This window comes from Oncorhynchus kisutch, linkage group LG15, assembly GCF_002021735.2.
Source record: "Oncorhynchus kisutch isolate 150728-3 linkage group LG15, Okis_V2, whole genome shotgun sequence".
In the NCBI taxonomy this organism is placed as follows: Eukaryota; Metazoa; Chordata; class Actinopteri; order Salmoniformes; family Salmonidae; genus Oncorhynchus; species Oncorhynchus kisutch.
In genome coordinates, this window is record NC_034188.2 from 70,255,380 (window position 1) to 70,273,647 (window position 18,268).

At 41.0% G+C, this 18,268-nt stretch overlaps 1 protein-coding gene across 2 annotated transcripts in view; it reads right to left on the reverse strand.

Moving 5' to 3' along the window:
• LOC109905805 (galactosylgalactosylxylosylprotein 3-beta-glucuronosyltransferase 1-like) overlaps positions 1 to 18,268 on the reverse strand; it is a 93,078-nt gene that overhangs the window by 64,110 nt on the left and 10,700 nt on the right. The window lies entirely within an intron of this gene.

Below are 18,268 nucleotides of genomic sequence, written 5' to 3' on the forward strand. Positions count from 1 at the left end.
ACGAAGGGTCTAGAAATCACATCTCTGGAGAGAAATGAAAGCCAGTTGTTCATGGCTCTTGTGTAAACATAATTTGCATTACTGATGGCTCTTAATGTGTTCTTCCCCCTATTAATTACCAGTGGAGTAGCCTTAGCAGGACCAGTTTCCCTCTTTCTGGCAACCCACAGTCAGCTATCTGCAGTCAGCTAGCTGCAAAGTCATACTAAATCTCCAGTGGACAAATCAAAAGTGAAAAGGTATTACTGAGGTGGTGATATTGTGTCCCACGACTGGTAAGAAATCAATGGCTAAGTGTAGAGTCTTGCCTGAGTGTAAATGCCATGTGTTTGTCTTGTGAGCTGGAGCCCAGAGGAGAAGAGGGTAACTACAGTACATTTGGGTTGTTCAGAGGTTAGGTGAGTGGTTAGAGTATGTGGGTTTGTGTTGGACGTCAAGCACGGTCACAGTAAGCCTAACCACTACTGCCCAGGAATGTGGCTGAATGTGTATTTGGGAGGTGCAGTTCTATCATGAATGTGGATGAATGTGTATTTGGGGGGTGCAATTCTATCATGAATGTGGATGAATGTGTATTTGGGAGGTGCTGTTCTGTCATGAATGTGGATGAATGTGTATTTGGGGGGTGCAATTCTATCATGAATGTGGATGAATGTGTATTTGGGAGGTGTAGTTCTATCATGAATGTGGATGAATGTGTATTTGGGGGGTGCAATTCTATCATGAATGTGGCTGAATGTGTATTTGGGAGGTGTTGTTCTGTCATGAATGTGGATGAATGTGTATTTGGGAGGTGTAGTTCTATCATGAATGTGGATGAATGTGTATTTGGGAGGTGTAGTTCTATCATGAATGTGGATGAATGTGTATTTGGGAGGTGTAGTTCTATCATGAATGTGGCTGAATGTGTATTTGGGAGGTGCTGTTTCATCATGAATGTGTATGAATGTGTTTTTCGGAGTTGCAGTTCAATCATGAATGTGGATGAATGTGTATTTGGGAGGTGCTGTTCTATCATGAATGTGTATGAATGTGTTTTTCGGAGTTGCAGTTTAATCATGAATGTGGATGAATGTGTATTTGGGAGGTGCACTATCGTGTGTGTGTGTGTGTGTGTGTGCGCAAGGCAAAAGCAAAATTGAGGATGGCATGAGAGCTACTCCCCCCTTAAGCGGCGTGCATATTCTGCCTCTTCAAATATACTGGACCATTGTCGGAAGTGTAAATAATCGGTCCGCTGTTCAGCAATTACCAGCTCTATCTGACAGACCTTTCAGTGTTTGGTTTGATGGTTATAAATACTAGATTGTACAGGAATATGATCTTTTACTTTTGAAGAGAGCTAACAACTACAGGTTAAACTCAATTAAAGCATACTACTTAATGGCAAATAAACCTGGTAAACACCTCGCAGCCCTAATCAAATGAATACACGCCAAACCAGTTATCCTTTTAAAAGATAAGGATACTTGTGCTTTAATTAGATATAACAACGCTATTAATAACAATTTTAAAAGCTTCTATGAAAATCTATATAAACCAGAATTAAATAACAGTTGGAATGATCCAACAGCCTTCTTCTGAAGCAACTATCAGCAGATAAAAAAATAATCACAAGAAATGAATATCACCCCAAAATAAATATTAGACACTGTTAAAACAATAGCGAGGAGAGAAGCACCAGGGATGGACGGTTTCCCGTAGAATATATATTTTTTAAATTCTGGGACTAAGTAGCACCCCTATTTACTCAAATGACAAAATACATCACTCAATTCAGTGCTTCCGAGTTCAATGTATCAAACAGTTATATCCATTATATTATAACCTGGCATATCTGGAGAATCCCCTGCAGATTACAGACCCATAAATGTAATAAATTGCGACATTAAAATATGAACAAAACTCATTAGCAACGGAATGGCAAAAGTATTACCAGACCTGATACATATTTATCAAACATGGTTTGTTAAAAATAGACACTTACAAACAAATACAATAACATTTTTTAGTATAATACAATACAACAAAACTTTGGAAGCATTCAACTTTCCAGCTGAAATAATACATTTCATAAAAATATTATATAAATATCCTAAAGCAAAAACACACACAACATTACATTATCTGATGAAATTGCTTTGTTTAGGGGTACAAGACAGGGATGTCCTCTCTCCCCCTCCTGTTTTCACTGGCAATTGAACCACTTGCAGAAATAATTAGACAGGACAAAAACCTAACAGGTAATACCAATTAACCCACCAAAGACATTCTTTAAAACATACAGTATACTCAGCCATCACAGACTTCATATTGGCAAAAAAAGTCACTGAATAAAATCTGAGGGTGGTTTTGACCTTCCAGATGTGTTATTGTATCAACTCGCCACCCAAGGCTTTTACTTGCGACATATTTTTAAATGCACTAAAGAGGAACAAGGGGTACATATTGAAGATAGGTATGTTCATCCTCATAATCTTTTTTCTCATGTTTGTTTTCAATGGATGGAACTAAGAACATTAATATCATAATATTTCAAAACAATAGAAAATTAAACGGATTATACCAGAACAAATATCACTTCCTAAAAACACACCCCTATGGAACAATCCTTGGATAGCATTTCAGAATTCACCAATAAATTGATTCACATGGAAAGCTAAAGGCAACAAAACCATAAATGACGTGGTAATAAGAAATAAAATGATTTCCATAACAGGATTAAAAAGCAATTTTGGATTGACCAATGTAGACATTTTCAAAGTGGTATATAACAACACTTCAACTTGCAACTTTTGGATGGAAGAATGTTGAGGGAATCCTATTTGAGTGAGAAAAATACTCATATGACAGGTAAGATATACAAAACCTTGCAGAAAGCCTATCCAGCTGACAGTCTCTTATATAAAAATATAAACTATTGGAACCAAGACTTAAAAATAACTGATATTGGCACAAGATGGAGGGAGTGTTGGTTCATAATGAATGGAATTACAGTTATTGAAAATGTATGCATTATCCAGTATAAACTAATGTATACAGTAGAATCTATTATACAATAATTCACAAATTCTACAGCACAACGGCAGAGTCATGTCTTAAGTGTAAAACTAACAATTACTCAATTATTTATTTATGTTTTCTGGTCCAACAGTTATGGGCAGAGTAGGAAAGCTAGCTGTCATAAGTTTTATAATGTAAGTTCACTTTGAATCGATCTACGTATTTTAAGACATGGTATATGGGGGTGTGGTGAGATACCCAATGGGTATACCCAATGGGTATCTCACCGCTTGACTTGATTCCACATTTTTGTTTGGAATTCACTGCTCAACTGAGGGACCTTACAGATGATTGTATGTGTGGGGTACAGAGTTGAGGTAGTATCGCACACAGAGTGAGTCCATGCAACTTATTATGTGACTTGTTTAGTACATTTTTACACCTGAACTTATTTAGGCTTGCCATACCAAAGCGGGTTGAATACTTATTGACTCAAGACATTTCAGCTTAGATTTTTATTTTTTTTAACATAATTCCACCTTGACATTATGGGATATTGTGATTAGGCCAGTGACACAACATCTACATTTGAATCCATTTTAAATTTAGGCCATAACACAGCAAAATGTGGACAAAGTCTATGGGTATGAATACTTTCTGAAGGCACTGTATATTGAAGAAGCTATTACTTAAATACTGGAAGTCAAATGATGCTCCAACATTAAGAGAGTGGTTTAAATGCTTTATTATTTAAATAGACAGAAACATCATAACACAATTTGAAGTCATATGTGGTAGAGTCTTACAAGTTTTAGAAACAACATTGTAAAATGTGTCTTTCTCATAGACACAGGAAACAGATCTGACACAGATTTGGGACTGAAATGTGACAGTTTCATCTGTGACATTATTTACATAGACTTGGAGTGAGTGAGTGTAATTGTCACGTTCTGACCATCGTTCTTGTGTGTTTTCCTTGTTTTAGTGTTGGTCAGGATGTGAGCTGGGTGGGCATTCTATGTTGTGTGTCTGGTTTGTCTATTTCTATGTTTGGCCTGATATGGTTCTCAATCAGAGGCAGGTGTTAGTCATTGTCTCTGATTGGGAACCATATTTAGGTAGCCTGTTTTGTGTTGGGTTTTGTGGGTGGTTGTCTCCTGTGTCAGTGTTTGTACCACACGGGACTGTTTCTTGTTTTGTAGTCTAGTTCATGTATAGTTTCGTTATTAAAAGAACCATGAATTATAACTACACTGCGTTTTGGTCCGATCCCTACTACACCTCTTCTTCAGAGGAAGAGGAAGAAGAGAACCGTTACAGTAATGTTCAATTCAAGACCACTCACAATAGATTAAAACACACATACTGTACAGATGTACTTACTGAAGAAAGGTGCTGACAACTTTGAAATTTGCATTGCTCACTCAATCACTCACTCACTCACTCACTCACTCACATAGCAATATTGATGTTTTATTTATTCCTTCTGTTAATGTTCAACAGTTACTTTGTTAATATTCTTCACTGTGAACCTAATCTTTAGAATAATAGTTAGTGCCCTCTATTCCTTCATCATTACCACAGTCAGAATATTTTACTCATGACTGAACTCCGCTTGTGTTCAATAGATTCTCAAATACTTACATCAGTTGTCAGCAGGATAGGCTGTTTGAGAAACAAGGTCTAATAATCCACTTGCCAGTGCAGCCATGCATACAGCACTGTCACATTTGATATGACTTGATTTGAAGCAAACACTTACATGATGTGAGTGACTCAACTTTTATATTTATGCATTTCTATGCTGCTATTGGATGCCTGCTCTCAGCTGGTAACGGACTGAACTGACACCTGGATATTTTAGCACATTTGAAATTTTTTGAAACATTTGATATTTTTAATCGAACCTTTATTTAACTATGCAAGTCAGTTAAGAACAAATTCTTATTTACAAAGACGGCCTATCCTGGCCAATACTGTGCCAATTGTACGCCGCACTATGGGACTCCCAATCACGGCCGGATGTGATACAGCCTGGATTCAAACCAGGGACTGTAGTACCTTAGACCGATCCGCCACTCGGGAGTCAAAAGGCTTGTGGGTTGTAATTTGCAATGAGCATTTCTGAAACCTAGGTTTGTTTCTGTCATTCCGAATTAAAAGGTACCACACCGAACAGTGGAAGTTATTTTCTTATTTTCTGCCTCTTCTACCGAGTACAATGTTTTTCAATCATCCCTCTCTTCCTTATGCACCTTTGGGAGGAAGAACAATGGTTCCCTAATTATATTGTGGGATACGTAAGCATTGGATTTATTTTTATTCTTATTTATTTTTTAATCTTTATTTAACCAGGTAGGCAAGTTGAGAACAAGTTCTCAATTACAATTGCGACCTGGCCAAGATAAAGCAAAGCAGTTTGAGACATACAACAACACATAGTTACACATGGAGTAAAACAAGCATACAGTCAATAATAAGTCTATCTACGATGTGAGCAAATGAGGTGGGATAAGGGAGGTAAAGGCAAAAAAAGGCCATGGTGGTGAAGTAAATACGATATAGCAAGTAAAACACTGGAATGGTAGATTTGCAGTGGAAGAATGTGCAGAGTAGAAATAAAAATAATGGGGTGCAAAGGAGCAAAATAAACAAATAAATAAATACAGTAGGGGAAGAGGTAGTTGTTTGGGCTAAATTATAGATGGGCTATGTAGAGGTGCAGTAATCTGTGAGCTGCTCTGACAGCTGGTGCTTTAAGATTTTTGTAGTTTGTTCCAGTCAATGGCAGCAGAGAACTGGAAGGAGAGGCGGCCAAAGGAAGAATTGGTTTTGGGGGTGACCAGAGAGATATACCTGCTGGAGCGCGTGCTACAGGTGGGTGATGCTATGGTGACCAGCGAGGTGAGATAAGGGGGGACTTTACCTAGCAGGGTCTTATAGATGACCTGGAGCCAGTGGGTTTGGCGACGAGTATGAAGCAAGGGCCAGCCAACGAGAGCGTACAGGTCGCAGTGGTGGGTAGTATATGGGGCTTTGGTGACAAAACGGATGGCACTGTGATAGACTGCATCCAATTTATTGAGTAGGGTATTGGAGGCTATTTTGTAAATGACATCCCCTGAAATCGAGGATCTGTAGGATGGTCAGTTTAATGAGGGTATGTTTGGCAGCATGAGTGAAGGATGCTTTGTTGTGAAATAGAAAGCCAATTCTAGATTTAACTTTGGATTGGAGATGTTTGTTGTGAGTCTGGAAGGAGAGTTTACAGTCTAACCAGACACCTAGGTACTTGTAGTTGTCCACATATTCTAAGTCAGAACCGTCCAGAGTAGTGACGCTGGATGGGCGGGCAGGTGCAGGCAGCGATCGGTTGAAGAGCATGCATTTAGTTTTACTTGTATTTAAGAGCAGCTGGAGGCCACGGAAGGAGAGTTGTCTGGCATTGAAGCTCGGCTGGAGGGTTGTTAACAAAGTGTCCAAAGAAGAGCCAGAAGTATGCAGAATGGTGTCGTCTGCGTAGAGGTGGATCAGAGACTCACCAGCAGCAAGAGCGACATCATTGATGTATACAGAGAAGAGAGTTGGCACAATAATTGAACCCTGTGGCACCCCCATGGAGACTGCCAGATGCCCGGACAACAGGCCTTCCGATTTGACACACTGAACTCTATCAGAGAAGTAGTTGGTGAACCAGGTGAGGCAGTCATTTGAGAAACCAAGGCTATCCAGTCTGCCGATGAGGATGTGGTGATTGACAGAGTCGGCTACACAGTATTGTTTCTTATCGATGGCGGTGAAGATATCGTTTAGGACCTTGAGTGTGGCTGAGGTGCACCCATGACCAGCTCTGAAACCAGATTGCATAGCGGAGAAGGTGTGGTGGGATTCGAAATGGTCGGTAATTTGTTTGTTGACTTGGCTTTCGAAGACCTTAGAAAGGCAGGGTAGGATAGATATAGGTCTGTAGCAGTTTGGGTCTAGAGTGTCCCCCCTTTGAAGAGGGGGATGACCGCAGCTGCTTTCCAATCTTTGGGAATCTCAGAAAGAGAGGTTGAACAGGCTAGTAATAGGGGTTGCAACAATTTCGGCCAGATTGTCTAGCCCAGCTATTTTGTAGGGGTCCAGATTTTGCAGCTCTTTCAGAACATCAGCTGACTGGATTTGGGAGAAGGAGAAATGGGGAAGGCTTGGGCGAGCTGCTGTGGGGGGTACAGTGCAGTTGACCGGGGTAGGGGTAGCCAGGTGGAAAGCATGGCCAGCCATAGAAAAATGCTTACTGCAATTTTCAATTATATTGCATTTATCGGTGGTGAGTTTCCTATCCTCAGTGCAGTGGGCAGCTGGGAGATGTTGTTATTCTCAATGGACTTTACAGTGTCCCAGAACTTTTTTGAGTTTGTGTTGCAGGAAGCAAATTTCTGCTTGAAAAAGCTAGCCTTGGCACTGCCTGTGTATATTGGTTTCTAACTTCCCTGAAAAGTTGCACATCACAGGGGCTGTTAGATGCTAATGCAGAACGCCATAGGATGTTTTTGTGTTGGTTAAGGGCAGTCAGGTCTGGAGAGAACCAAGGGCTATATCTGTTCCTGGTTCTACATTTCTTGAATGGGGCATGCTTATTTAAGATGGTAAGGAAGGCATAAAAAAAATAACCAGGAATCCTGTACTGACGGGATGAGGTCAATATCCTTCCAGGATACCCGGGCCAGGTCGATTAGAAAGGCCTGCTCGCTGAAGTGTTTCACTGAGCGTTTGACAGTGATGAGTGGAGATCGCTTGACCGCTGACCCATTACGGATGCAGGCAATGAGGCAGTGATCACTGAGATCTTGGTTGAAAACAGCAGAGGTGTATTTAGAGACAGCCGAGGTGTATTTAGAGGGCACGTTGGTTAGGATGATATCTATAAGGGTTCCCGTGTTAACGGCTTTGGGGTGGTACCTGGTAGGGTCATTGATAATTTGTGTGAGATTGAGGGCATCAAGCTTAGATTGCAGGATAGCTGGGGTGTTAAGCTTGTTCCAGTTTAGGTTACCTAGCAGCACGAGCTCTGAAGATAGATGGGGGGCAATCAGTTCACATATGGTGTCCAGAGCACAGCTGGGGGCAGAGGGTGGTCTATAGCAGGCGGTGAGAGACTTGTTTTTAGAGAGTCAATGGTGAGAGACTTGTTTTTAGAGAGTTGGATTTTTAAAAGTAGAAGTTCAAATTGTTTGGGTACCGACCTGGATAGTAGGACAGAACTCTGCGGGCTATCTCTGCAGTAGATTGCAACACCGCCCCCTTTGGCCGTTCTATCTTGTCTGAGAATGTTGTAGTTAGGGATGGAGATTTCAGAGTTTTTGGTGGTCTTCCTAAGCCAGGATTCAGACACGGCTAGAACATCCGGGTTGGCAGAGTGTGCTAAAGCAGTGAGGAGGCTTCTAATGTTAGCATGCATGAAACCAAGGCTTTTACGGTTACAGAAGTCATCAAAAGAGAGTGCCTGGGGAATAGGAGTGGAGCTAGGCACTGTAAGCAATAGTCACTCGGATAGCAGCTAGCTAGCTGCAAGATCCAGCTGTAAATGTCCAGAGCTTGCAGTAGAAATCCGGGGATATGGAGAGAAAATAGGTTCGGTATGTTCTGGTCTGAGTCGCATTGTACAAAACTGGCGATAGCTTTTCGAGCTAAAGGATAACTGATGACCACCAACCGTGGTTAGCTGAATACTAACGTTAGCCAGTAAACTGGCTAGCTTCTGGCTAGCTTCTATTGTGGATTTCAGATTTGAGGTGAATAACACTTGCAGGAGAGTGTTTTGAAGTAGAGATTTTTTGAGAAAAAAAAATGGAAAAAAAACATATGCGAGGAAAATATGTAAATATATATATACACGGGACACGACAAGAGAATGATGACGAAGCATGAAGAAATACGCTTGAGATGAGACCAAGTGAAATTTCGTAAATCACTGTCTTGTAAACATCTCTTAGCATCTCTGAACTGTTCACATTATGCTTGACAATACTTTGTAATGAGACAACTGAACCAACCTGTATTTTCTTCTGTCAATAAGCACCAAAAAGAAGAAGAGAGTATTTGTGTTGCCAATGTAAAAGCAGATGTAGCTACTAGTTTAGCATAATGAAACCACCCAGTGGACAGTGTGAAATTGTCCTCAAGGCCATTTCTCTAGATCAGCTTAATGGATTTAGCTAGGCGGAGGAGGACCTGATGCCCAATTGATGAGTATGGACTGCAGACATCTGTCCAGGGCCCCACCAATGAATGCACAAGTCACTGCTAACCTTCTGGCCCAATTATTCCGATATATTCACACAGAGTTTATAATAATGAGCTGCCATCACATCTGCGGGCTGAGGGCATTGAGAGAGAGAGAGCCTACACAACTACAGGACATACTGTGTAGCAGTGTATCCATCTAGACTGCAGACATATAAGCTGGAAACTTAAGGTCGTGATTAGCTGTAAGGGGGAGGGGGAGAAGGGGTGCTTTTCAGACCTGGCTCAAATACTGTGCATATGTCAAATGCATGCAAATTCTTGAGCTGTGCTTTATTTACAGTGCATTCAGAAAGTATCAGACCCCATGACTTTATCCATATTTTATTACGTTACAGCCTTATTCTGAAATAGATTAAATCGTTTTTTTCCTCCCTCATCAATCTACACACAATACCCCAGGTTTTTCACATTTTTTGGCAAATTTATAAAATATGTCAAACTTAAATATAAGTATACATAAGTATTCAGACCCTTTACTCAGAACTTTGTTGAAGCACCTTTGCCAGTGATTACAGCCTTGAGTCTTCTTGGGCATGACCCTACAAGTTTGGCACACCTGTATTTGGGGAGTTTCTCCCATTCTTCTCTCCAGATCCTGACTAGTCTCCCATACACTGCGACTGAAAACATCCCACAGCATGATGCTGCCTCCACCATGCTTCACCGCAGGGATGGTGCCAGGTTTCCTCCAGACATGATGCTTGGCATTCAGGCCAAATAATTTAATCTTATTTCTCATTATATGAGAGACTTTAGATTCCTTTTGGCAAACTCCAAGAGGGCTGTCATGTGCCTTTTACTGAGGAGTGGCTCCCGTCTGGCCACTCTACCATAAAGGCCTGATGGTTGTCCATCTGGATGGTTGTCCATCTGGAAGGTTCTCCCATCTCCACAGAGGAACTCTTGAACTCTTTCAGAGTGACCATCAGGGTTCTTGGTCACCTCCCTGACCAAGGCCCTTCTCCCCTGATTTGCCCAATTTGGCTGGTCGGCCAGCTCGAGGAAGAGTCTTGGTGGTTCCAAACTTCTTCCATTTAAGAATGATGGAGGCTGTGTTCTTGGGGACCTTTAATGCTGCAGAAATGTTTTGTACCCTTCCCCAGATCTGTGCCTTTGACACAATCCTGTCTTGGAGCTCTACTGACAAAGCCTTCAATCGCATGGGACCTTATATAGACAGGAGTGTGCCTTTCCAACTCATGTCAAATGAATTCAATTTACCACAGTTAGACTCCAATCAAGTTGTAGAAACATCTCAAGGATGATCAATGGAAACAGGATGGATTTCGAGTCTCATAGCAAAGTGTCTGAATGTAAATAAGGAATTTCTATTTTTTATTTTCCATAAATTAGCAAAACATTCTAAAAGCCTGTTTTCACTTTGTCATTATGGGGTATTGTGTTTAGATTGATGAAAGAGAAACAAATATTTAATATTTTTTAGAATAAGGCTGTAATGTAACAAAATGAGGAAAATGTTAAGGAGTCTGAATACATTCTGAAAGCACTGTATACAATGTAATCAAAGTGATAGTCTCCCAAGTGAGAACTTCAAGCTAATGAGTCTATTCATGCTATCCTTAGATGTATGCTTTTGTCTTTTTTTTTCATACATGAGCACATTATGATTTGGAACTGTTAGAGTCCACCAGAGGATTATGACATGGTACAATACCCAGTGGCGATTTTAGCATGTACATCTTTGTGGGGCAAACAAAAACACTTTGGGATGCATGCCAGCAAAGCCACTACACAACAAACTACTAAACAATACATTCATTGCACTATAACGGTGACAAACTGTGCTCACAGACTGTTAGGACCTACATAAAGCTGTCCCTACAGCAGAGTCCCAAAAGCAGTCAGAACACCTTACCAAACAGTTAATTCAGCCTCATTTACTGCCTTTAAAAAAAACATGGCTGACTTGCTTAAACAAATGTGGTTTCTAGTGACAATTGAGATGTACAAACTATCCGTAATTTCGATTAAGACATTCATGAGCGAGCTAGGACGGACGTAGTCAATATAACAATTTGTTCAGAATTCAGAAGATGGGCCGTTCTTACAGTGTTCTTCCTGTACACCAAGTCAGAACTTTAGGATAAATAAAGGGGGCAATAGCAGACAATGAATGCTCTTACAATATTCAATGATTACATTTCCCTAAAATAGGTTATAGGCTACATGTGCACCACCAAGTCAGAACAGTAGTCGAAATTAAGGGGAAAATAGACCACATTATTAGGGTGAGGCACATGAGCTACTAACAGCTTACTACACAAAATATACTTACTATTACTTTCTTAGCTACAGTATACATATCTTCCTGGTATATTACATAATTTATGCAACAGCGTACAATACATTCCTTGTTGTGCTGTGCCCACTTGAACGCGAAGGTGGCATGGCAGTCCTTTGTGGGCAAATGTTGTCATCAAACTTTGTCATCAAAGTCTTGAAATCTTTGGATTTATGGTGCTTTCAAGACAACTGGGTACTCAGAAACAAACAAGGTCAAATCATGATGATATCAGTGATCTTCAGGTCGTAGCTCTGGAAAGAGGCACGAGTTCCCGACTTACAATTCCGAGTTGGATGACCGTACAAAACATATTTTTTCCCGAGTTCCCAGTTGTCTTGAACTCATTGAAGTCAGATTTCCACATTCCGAGTGAACAGTTGTTTTGAGCGTGGCAGAAATCATGCTGGATTGACAGCATGGCCAATGTTGAATGTTTATCATTTTAAGCTTGAAAAAGAGACCCTGAAACACAGAATTGGGACCACATACCCACTCCACTAAATAGTAGGCTAGTGATTGCTTTGCAATGCTTGCAGTTAACCACGGAATCCTTCCAAACCACTCATTATTGAATTTGCGATTTCCAAGTTGTTGTGTAATGTTTATGTCCAATGGCCGATGAGCACCGAAACATAGTATCTATAATTTATCTTCAATAATTCTCTTCATAAGACAAGGGTTAAAAAGGATTTGCCACTAGATTTTCGACTTGATTAATGATGATGACTGCTAGCTAAGATTTTGAAAGTATTATGTTGACATCAAACCAATCAAAGCTACTGTAGATATAATGTGATTTGACGTCATTTTATCTGTGGCCAATGACCTTGAGCCTTCTTGGATGGACACTTCCAATGTAACTCTATGGCAGCACCGAAGGGACTTAAATGTTCTAGGTCTACCCTTAGATTTGGCCGTGACGTAGTGCCCCCATGAGTGACAGAACACTGAGCCAATCACGGCACAACTAGAAAATATTACCAACCCCAACGCTCTGTGCTTTCCGCTGGCTGCCCCATCACCACAGAAAGCATTAAACTAGGCTGGACACCTGCATTTTGGAGCTGCCTTACTCAAGAAAGCAAAAAAGAGGCCATGTTTGACTAAATAATATATATATATTATTTTACATTGTTTGCAAACTTATATGTGACACGTACAGTATTAATGCCAAAATAAAATAATATTTATTTTTGCAAAAAATGTGGGTCTCAAAACAGGTGGAGCTCTGCCTGCATTATATTCTGACTGGATTTGACTGAGAACATTTTACTTTTTAACACTGGTAATTCTCTCACACATCCTTAAAGTGGAAGAGCTTAGTGATTTGATTCTGGGGCCAGTGGCTACAGGTTCACACTTCTCCTATAGAGCTGTTAATTAAAGGTTTGAGATGCTAAAGGCACAGCGGACGCCAATAGGTCTGACTCTATGTTTTATTACTTTATCTAACCCTACCACTCCAGTATCCCTGCACATTGTAGATATAGTAGTGGCACTGACCCTGGAACTGACCCTGTATATAGCTTACTTACTTTCTCGTGTTCTTCTTATTTCTATTTCTTGTGTGCTTTTGTTCTACTTTATTTTATAGTATTATATTACTGCATCATTGGGAAAGAGCTTGCAAGAAAGGTATTTCACTGCATATGACAATAAAACATACAACTTTGATATTAAATCATTGTTGAAAATTTGTAGAATTGTCTTCAGCAGCCAGACAGATTTGATCACGCATACGCACAGATTCTCTCTGATCTGGGCTTGGGAGAGGTCAAGCGGGTGTTTTAGCAATGCCTGTCTGGCTAAATAGTCTTGGCAAAGCTGGAGTGACAGGGCCGGTTGGGTTTGAAGATTTAATGGTGCATTAGTCCCACCGGTCTGCGTGAGGAGAAGGGGCCTCAATCCTCAGTATCTGTGGTGGTGTGAGCCGAGCCAGTGTGAGCCATCCGACACACCACAGCACAGCCCCACTTGAAATGCTTCTGAACAACAACATCAACAGAGCTGTTCTCCGACCTGTCATCTCTCACCCTTCTCTGCTGTTGCTCCTGACACTGTTTGACAGCGTTGAACCGGGTTAGACACTGAAGCACAAGCCGCTCTGCTCTTCCACACCAAATCACATTTTATGTGACTAATTGGAGCTATTATGCAAAAGCATTATTTTCTCTTCAAAGCGACTAAACGTCAAACTATAATTGAATCAATAATCAAGCATGGCGAGAGGTGGAAGTTTGGGATTGATTAAACAGAGCTCCTGTTATGGGGCGAGGGAGAGCATGTATTGACGTTATGCAATGTATCAGTGCGTGGTTTTGGTTTTTGTAGATGCCATGTGGAATACTGGCTTTGGGAGTCCAGCCATGCCAGCACTACACTGGGAGAAATCACTAACTTATCAATAATTCAAGTCGACTGTATACAGCTGTATCTCTGCTGTAAATATGTTTATAACTGCTAGTCAACACAGCAAAATATGCTGTCTACATTAACCTCAAGTAACTCCAGCAAAATGCGTAAGTCAGACGGCGTCCTGTGCCAATCCTGTTTCATACTTTGTAACGGGGATGATTGAGCCGCTGAAGCAGAAAATTAGTTAGCATTCAGGGCCCGTGGAGAAAATGGTCATGGTCTTAATAATGTGTTTGTGGGGGATTAGTAAATCTGATTGGTCTCAGATCTAAAAACATTCAGTCAATGGATTTTGTAATGGGCTAACCCTCTGCATTACTGCTGTTGCCTTGTCAGCTTTTTACAGGGAGCTACACTGTACCCGGTGGATTGAGCAACACAGATGGAAGTGAGAGTGCAATGGCATCAGTATGCAGTGGGGAACTGTGAGGTCCTTCAACACATTCAAAAAAGGCCCAAGGATTAAAATGTAAATGTACCTTTTAATTAATATTTCAGATTTTCAATAATATTTCAATAATATTCTAATGATATTATTATTATCAATTATATTCTGATTTAAAAGGGATACTTTGGTAATTTTACATTTAAACTGTAACACATCAAAATGAGGAAATAGTCAAGAGTTGTGAATACTTTCTGAAGGCACTGTAGACAGAAGGCATCTGCCATTCAACTGAATAGACTGGTGGGTTGTTTAGCAACAAAAACCGATGTGTGCGCATCCGTGGAGCAAAACAGGCAGGGGTTGGCTCAGAATCAAAGGATTGTTGACAACATATAAACTATATTTCCTCTCCAAATCTTTATTGAGAAAGATAAATACATTTGCACAATGAGCACTTGTTTTCTTACAATACATAATAACTGTTGTTGGTTTGCTAGCTAGCGAATTCTAGCTATATTAGCATAGACGTGACAAGAGTCAAGACTCCTCAACAACAAGATACAACGAGCTGAAACAAGCCACCAATGATTCCCCACATGACAGCTTCATTGTTGCTAGCTAACTGACCATCCAGAATCATAACAGCACATGGCCTCCTGGCCCATCAACACGCGTGCATTGTTTTCGTTATGTTGTCAGCTAACCCATCTATTAGGGCAGAATTTTGGGGTGACTGTGGAATCAACCGATCATATTTTGACTTGTAATGGCTGTGAACGTTTTACAAAAACTTATGCGAGAAGTAGTTTTCCCCACAGTCTAGCTAGCTAGCTTTTGTTTTAGGCTAGAATTTAGCCGCTGCAGCAGGTGTTATTGAAGAGGATGTTGTTGCTAATTAGTTAGCTTCGCACGTTTCAAGGTGAACTTTCAACAAAAGGTTAAGTTTCAAATGGTCATCATCTGGTGAGTGGAACTGTGTTTTCTATTGCAGCACGCTTGCTGTTGTTAGCTATCTCTTTGAAAATAACTTATGTGTGTGAAACTTCCCAGCTAGCAATGAGGAATCGGCCCAGAAGCGACCTTCTTCTGGGGGGCCGGAACTGATTGAATCAGCCCGGAATCGGGTGTCGGACTCGGCCCGGAATCAAAATGAATGATTGCCCAGAATCGGCCCAAGTACATGAGGCCGTTTCCATCTACCGGAATTCAGCCGACTTTGCCGGCATCTTACCAGAATTCCCCCAGAAGTGGCCCAATATGCAAATTTAAATAAATGTATACAAAATTACCCGATTTTGTAATTTTTAATATTACTATTATACATTTCATACATACAAGGAGGAAGGAAACGCCATACACCTGGTGACTGTGTCGCTATGGCACGATGGCCAAACCCTCCCCTAACTCGGACAGCTCTGGGCCAATTGCACATAGCCTCATGGGTCACGGGTCTCGAATCAGCATCTGTAGCAATGCAGTTTACATTGTGATGCAGTGTCTTAGACCGCTGAGCCACTCGGTCGGCTCGGGAAGTTTTAATGCTTATCAATTGCCTTGCACAAAGTATCAAAATACTAAAATACTACACAGGACTCTTAAAGAATTTCATTTAAATGTTAATTGTATTTTTTGAACACAGAAACAATGGGGAAAAAAAGAAATGTTAATTATATAAAGCAGCCCATGTAATCATCTGCCAAAGAGAATCCTCAATTTGCCCGAGCTCCAAGTAATACATTTGGGCCAGATAACTCTCACTGGAATCGGCTCGAGCTCAATCACCCAATCCTAGCCATAAGTAATACTGCTGAATGTGGCCACATGACGTCGGCTCGAGTCTGACTCTCACACTCACATCCTTTGTGTCACTGTTGTCGCTTTAAGTGATAGTGTGATAGTGATGGCGTTAGGCTTCCATGGGTTGTGTAAGCAGTGTGGTTGTTGTTGTTGTTGTTGCTGGTTGCATTGTCCATGCAGGTGCTGTCTCTGTATGAGTGGCAGCCCAAACCATGGCTCAGTCTCATGCCTGTTTGATTCAGTTGAGGGCGCTAAGTGATGCTAAGTTTCTGTTTTTGTTTCTTGATTTTTGAGTTTGGCACAACATGTTGAAAGATTTTTCCCCCCACTGAAGGCCTAGGTCCAATAGCCACGGTTCGCAACTGTCTGTATGTATTCTGTCACTGGGGCATTTCTGCGTCTCTCTGGATCTGGTTCGCCAGGGTCTCTCTATAGGGGAGGAGGTTTCTGTACGAGGTCATTGTAGAAAGCGTGATTTGTTTTTCCTTTTTATTGTCTTTAAAGGTCATCGGCTTGTTTCCCTCCATCTATTCTGTCAGAAAATGGAGCCTCAATCTTTATTAAATCTGAAGGATTTATGACATGGCCCTTGGCTTTTGTCCACAGTGTTATTGAGGGATGTGTGTATTCTAGGGCTTATTGTTGTCTGCTGTTGCCATTATTAATATTTAATCTGAGTAACCACACAAAGGATCTTTTTAAAGAACATGTGTGATCTGCAAGCCTTCCAGGTGCTCATAGTGCTCCCTCTTCACACAATATACTGTATGTCTGCAAAGCATGTTAAAACTCAACGCAGAATGCAAAGCTTACTGTACAATTTTTTACTACATTTTTAAAAATTTCACCTTTATTTAACCAGGTAGGCTAGTTGAGAACAAGTTCTCATTTACAACTGCAACCTGGCCAAGATAAAGCAAAGCAGTGAGCCATAAACAACAACACAGAGTTACACATGGAGTAAACAAACATACAGTCAATAATACGAATGAAAATATATACAGTGTGTGCAAATGAGGTAAGATAAGGGAGGTAAAGGCAAGAAATAGGCCATAATGGCAAAATAATTACAATATAGCAATTAAACACTGGAGTGATGGATGTGCAGAAGATGAATGTGTAAGTAGAGATACTGGGGTGCAAAGGAGCAGAATAAATAAAATAAATAACCGTATGAGTAGAGTGTTGGAGGCTATTTTGTAAATGACATCGCCGAAGTCAAGGATCAGTAGGTATGGGACAGATTGGTAGGTATGGGACAGAGAAAATGAAAGCTACCCATGTTAGATAACCTCATCAAGACCATAGAACCGAACAGGCGGTCTTTGTCGATAGTTAAGGGATCCTCTCAGCTAGCCTCCACACTAACCTACTGTATTATACTGTCAGCCAGTGGAGTGTAGTCCTGCATGTTGCAGCCTATATTCTTCTCTGAGCTCCCCATTGGGAGGAGCACTCCACAGCCTGCGACAGAAGCTGTGAGACTACCACCTAAATTATAGGTTGAGATCATTCTGTAAGAAGGAAAGATGGGTGCAACATATACATTGTTCTGTTACGTCAGTGTTCGAGTAACACTCAGGCAGTAGACTGCTGTGTATAGAGGAGAAAACACAGCCATGCTATACCGCGCCATCCTCTCCACTCCCAGGTAGGCAGAATACAGTGTGACAGCAACATACAGGGGTGGAGTGGGGGAGGTGCTGGGGTCAGGGGCTGCACTAATTACTCTGCCCATAGCTACTCTGCTATTAAGGATGTGTTTATGAAGGTGATGCCTTTGAATCAATGTTCTGTGTGTGTGTGTGTGTGTGTGTGTGTGTGTGTGTGTGTGTGTGTGTGTGTGTGTGTGTGTGTGTGTGTGTGTGTGTGTGTGTGTGTGTGTGTGTGTGTGTGTGCATGCGTGTCACATGTAACGTATCAGTGATTGTGTCTGCCTGCATGTGTGTCTCATGTGGAGATGCTGCTGTAGAAAGGCAGACAGGCCTGATAGATGTAAACATGACTGATACTACATTGCCAGCTGTCTCTAATACCCCCCTCTCCTCTCCCGTCCTTTCCTCTCCTGT